Genomic DNA, 5,304 nt, shown 5'->3' with positions numbered 1-5,304 from the left:
GGCAGGGAGACCTCCAGGGCTGGCAGGCAGGCAGGCAGGGCTGTGTGGCTGGGGAGGGCAGGCTGGCAGGCAGGTAGGCCGTGCTGCTGCCAGGGCTGGAAGGCTGACCTCCAGGGCAGGCAGGCAGGCAGACCTCCAGGGCAGGCAGGCAGGTAGGCCGTGCTGCTGCCAGGGCTGGCAGGCTGACCTCCAGGGCAGGCAGGCAGGCAGGCAGACCTCCAGGGCTGGCAGGCTGACCTCCAGGGCAGGCAGGCAGGCAGGCAGGCAGACCTCCAGGGCTAACAGGCTGACCTCCAGGGCTGGCAGGCTGACCTCCAGGGCTGGAAGGCAGGATGGCAGACCTCCAGGGCAGGCAGGCAGGCAGGCAGGCAGGCAGGCAGACCTCCAGGGCTGGCAGGGAGACCTCCAGGGCTGGCAGGCAGGCAGGCAGGGCTGTGTGGCTGGGGAGGGCAGGCTGGCAGGCAGGTAGGCCGTGCTGCTGCCAGGGCTGGAAGGCTGACCTCCAGGGCAGGCAGGCAGGCAGACCTCCAGGGCAGGCAGGCAGGTAGGCCGTGCTGCTGCCAGGGCTGGCAGGCTGACCTCCAGGGCAGGCAGGCAGGCAGGCAGACCTCCAGGGCTGGCAGGCTGACCTCCAGGGCAGGCAGGCAGGCAGGCAGGCAGACCTCCAGGGCTAACAGGCTGACCTCCAGGGCTGGCAGGCTGACCTCCAGGGCTGGAAGGCAGGATGGCAGACCTCCAGGGCAGGCAGGCAGGCAGGCAGGCAGGCAGGCAGACCTCCAGGGCTGGCAGGGAGACCTCCAGGGCTGGCAGGCAGGCAGGCAGGGCTGTGTGGCTGGGGAGGGCAGGCTGGCAGGCAGGTAGGCCGTGCTGCTGCCAGGGCTGGAAGGCTGACCTCCAGGGCAGGCAGGCAGGCAGACCTCGAGGGCAGGCAGGCAGGTAGGCCGTGCTGCTACCAGGGCAGGCAGGCAGACCTCCAGGGCTAACAGGCTGACCTCCAGGGCAGGCAGTGCTGCTACCAGGGCTGGATAGCAGACCTCCAGGGCTGGATAGCAGACCTCCAGGGCTAACAGGCAGACCTCCAGGGCTGGCAGGCAGGCAGGCAGACCTCCAGGGCAGGCAGTGCTGCTACCAGGGCTGGATAGCAGACCTCCAGGGCAGGCAGTGCTGCTACCAGGGCAGGCAGTGCTGCTGCCAGGGCTGGATGGCAGGCAGGCAGACCTCCAGGGCTAACAGGCTGACCTCCAGGGCAGGCAGGCAGACCTCCAGGGCTAACAGGCTGACCTCCAGGGCAGGCAGTGCTGCTACCAGGGCAGGCAGGCTGTCCTCCAGGGCTGGATAGCAGACCTCCAGGGCAGGCAGTGCTGCCACCAGGGCAGGCAGGCTGTCCTCCAGGGCTGGATAGCAGACCTCCAGGGCAGGCAGTGCTGCTACCAGGGCAGGCAGGCTGTCCTCCAGGGCTGGATAGCAGACCTCCAGGGCAGGCAGTGCTGCTACCAGGGCAGGCAGTGCTGCTGCCAGGGCTGGATGGCAGGCAGGCAGACCTCCAGGGCTGGATAGCAGACCTCCAGGGCTAACAGGCTGACCTCCAGGGCTGGCAGGCTGACCTCCAGGGCTGGAAGGCAGGATGGCAGACCTCCAGGGCAGGCAGGCAGGCAGGCAGGCAGGCAGGCAGACCTCCAGGGCTGGCAGGGAGACCTCCAGGGCTGGCAGGCAGGCAGGCAGGGCTGTGTGGCTGGGGAGGGCAGGCTGGCAGGCAGGTAGGCCGTGCTGCTGCCAGGGCTGGAAGGCTGACCTCCAGGGCAGGCAGGCAGGCAGACCTCGAGGGCAGGCAGGCAGGTAGGCCGTGCTGCTACCAGGGCAGGCAGGCAGACCTCCAGGGCTAACAGGCTGACCTCCAGGGCAGGCAGTGCTGCTACCAGGGCTGGATAGCAGACCTCCAGGGCTGGATAGCAGACCTCCAGGGCTAACAGGCAGACCTCCAGGGCTGGCAGGCAGGCAGGCAGACCTCCAGGGCAGGCAGTGCTGCTACCAGGGCTGGATAGCAGACCTCCAGGGCAGGCAGTGCTGCTACCAGGGCAGGCAGTGCTGCTGCCAGGGCTGGATGGCAGGCAGGCAGACCTCCAGGGCTAACAGGCTGACCTCCAGGGCAGGCAGGCAGACCTCCAGGGCTAACAGGCTGACCTCCAGGGCAGGCAGTGCTGCTACCAGGGCAGGCAGGCTGTCCTCCAGGGCTGGATAGCAGACCTCCAGGGCAGGCAGTGCTGCCACCAGGGCAGGCAGGCTGTCCTCCAGGGCTAACAGGCAGACCTCCAGGGCTAACAGGCAGACCTCCAGGGCAGGCAGGCAGACCTCCAGGGCAGGCAGTGCTGCTACCAGGGCTGGATAGCAGACCTCCAGGGCTAACAGGCAGACCTCCAGGGCTGGCAGTGCTGCTACCAGGGCTGGATAGCAGACCTCCAGGGCTGGATAGCAGACCTCCAGGGCTAACAGGCAGACCTCCAGGGCAGGCAGGCAGACCTCCAGGGCTGGATAGCTGACCTCCAGGGCTGGATAGCAGACCTCCAGGGCTAACAGGCTGACCTCCAGGGCTAACAGGCAGACCTCCAGGGCAGGCAGGCAGACCTCCAGGGCAGGCAGTGCTGCTACCAGGGCTGGATAGCAGACCTCCAGGGCTAACAGGCAGACCTCCAGGGCTGGAAGGCAGGCAGTGCTGCTACCAGGGCAGGCAGGCTGTCCTCCAGGGCTGGAAGGCAGACCTCCAGGGCAGGCAGGCAGACCTCCAGGGCAGGCAGTGCTGCTACCAGGGCTGGATAGCAGACCTCCAGGGCTGGATAGCAGACCTCCAGGGCTAACAGGCAGACCTCCAGGGCTGGCAGGCTGACCTCCAGGGCAGGCAGGCAGGCAGGCAGACCTCCAGGGCTGGATAGCTGACCTCCAGGGCTGGATAGCAGACCTCCAGGGCTAACAGGCTGACCTCCAGGGCTAACAGGCAGACCTCCAGGGCAGGCAGGCAGACCTCCAGGGCAGGCAGTGCTGCTACCAGGGCTGGATAGCAGACCTCCAGGGCTAACAGGCAGACCTCCAGGGCTGGAAGGCAGGCAGTGCTGCTACCAGGGCAGGCAGGCTGTCCTCCAGGGCTGGAAGGCAGACCTCCAGGGCAGGCAGGCAGACCTCCAGGGCAGGCAGTGCTGCTACCAGGGCTGGATAGCAGACCTCCAGGGCTGGAAGGCAGGCAGGCAGACCTCCAGGGCAGGCAGTGCTGCTACCAGGGCTGGATAGCAGACCTCCAGGGCTGGAAGGCAGACCTCCAGGGCAGGCAGGCAGACCTCCAGGGCAGGCAGTGCTGCTACCAGGGCTGGATAGCAGACCTCCAGGGCTGGAAGGCAGGCAGGCAGACCTCCAGGGCAGGCAGTGCTGCTACCAGGGCTGGATAGCAGACCTCCAGGGCTAACAGGCAGACCTCCAGGGCAGGCAGTGCTGCTACCAGGGCTGGATAGCAGACCTCCAGGGCTAACAGGCAGACCTCCAGGGCTGGAAGGCAGGCAGTGCTGCTACCAGGGCAGGCAGGCTGTCCTCCAGGGCTGGAAGGCAGACCTCCAGGGCAGGCAGGCAGACCTCCAGGGCAGGCAGTGCTGCTACCAGGGCTGGATAGCAGACCTCCAGGGCTGGAAGGCAGGCAGGCAGACCTCCAGGGCAGGCAGTGCTGCTACCAGGGCTGGATAGCAGACCTCCAGGGCTAACAGGCAGACCTCCAGGGCTGGCAGTGCTGCTACCAGGGCTGGATAGCAGACCTCCAGGGCTGGATAGCAGACCTCCAGGGCTAACAGGCAGACCTCCAGGGCTGGCAGGCTGACCTCCAGGGCAGGCAGGCAGGCAGGCAGACCTCCAGGGCTGGATAGCTGACCTCCAGGGCTGGAAGGCAGACCTCCAGGGCTGGCAGGCTGACCTCCAGGGCAGGCAGGCCGGGCCCCCGGTGCTGCATCTCGGCCGCTGCCTGGGGCGGACCGGCCCGGGTGCCCTTGCGCTTTTTCGACACCAGGGGGCAGTTGGGTGCCATTCCGTCCCTCGTGTGGCGAAATGGCGGTACTGCACCTCCGCCTTTTTGCTGGAGAAAGTCCGCAGTCGGGACAATGCGCCACACGGTCCGTCGGCAGGAGGCCCGGGCCCGGGCACAACTCCCCGGTGGGGACGGACGCCGGGCTGGAGCTTCCCTTCAGCACACACACTCACTCACTCACTCTCTGACCGACCGACCGACCGACGGCTCCCAGCGCTCAGCCTGCAGGGCTACACACCCCGGTGGGTGCGGGCTCCGGGCTGGAGCTCTCCTTCAGCACACACACTCACTCTCTGACCGACCGAACGACCGACGGCTCCCAGCGCTCAGTCAGCAGGCCTACTCCTCCCCGGTGGGGACGGACGCCGGGCTGGAGCTTTCCTTCAGCACACACACTCACTGACTGACCGACCGACGGCTCCCAGCGCTCAGCCTGCAGGGCTACACACCCCGGTGGGTGCGGGCTCCGGGCTGGAGCTCTCCTTCAGCACACACACTCACTGACTGACCGACCGAACGACCGACGGCTCCCAGCGCTCAGCCTGCAGGGCTACACCTCCCCGGTGGGTGCGGGCTCCGGGCTGGAGCTTCCCTTCAGCACACACACTCACTCTCTGACCGACCGACCGACCGACGGCTCCCAGCGCTCAGCCTGCAGGGCTACACCTCCCCGGTGGGTGCGGGCTCCGGGCTGGAGCACACACACTCACTGACTGACCGACCGAACGACCGACGGCTCCCAGCGCTCAGCCTGCAGGGCTACACCTCCCCGGTGGGTGCGGGCTCCGGGCTGGAGCTCTCCTTCAGCACACACACTCACTCTCTGACCGACCGAACGACCGACGGCTCCCAGCGCTCAGTCAGCAGGCCTACACCTCCCCGGTGGGTGCGGGCTCCGGGCTGGAGCTTTCCTTCAGCACACACACTCACTGACTGACCGACCGAACGACCGACGGCTCCCAGCGCTCGGCCTGCAGGGCTACACCTCACCGGTGGGTGCGGGCTCCGCGCTGGAGCTTTCCTTCAGCACTCACTGACCGACGGCTCCCGGCGCTCAGCCTGCAGGGCTACACCTCCCCGGTGGGTGCGGGCTCCGCGCTGGAGCTTTCCTTCAGCACTCACTGACCGACGGCTCCCGGCGCTCAGCCTGCAGGGCTACACCTCCCCGGTGGGTGCGGGCTCCGCGCTGGAGCTTTCCTTCAGCACTCACTGACCGACGGCTCCCGGCGCTCAGCCTGCAGGGCTAC

This window comes from Amia ocellicauda, unplaced genomic scaffold, assembly GCF_036373705.1.
Source record: "Amia ocellicauda isolate fAmiCal2 unplaced genomic scaffold, fAmiCal2.hap1 HAP1_SCAFFOLD_71, whole genome shotgun sequence".
Lineage (NCBI taxonomy): Eukaryota > Metazoa > Chordata > Actinopteri > Amiiformes > Amiidae > Amia > Amia ocellicauda.
This window is presented reverse-complemented; position numbering follows the sequence as displayed.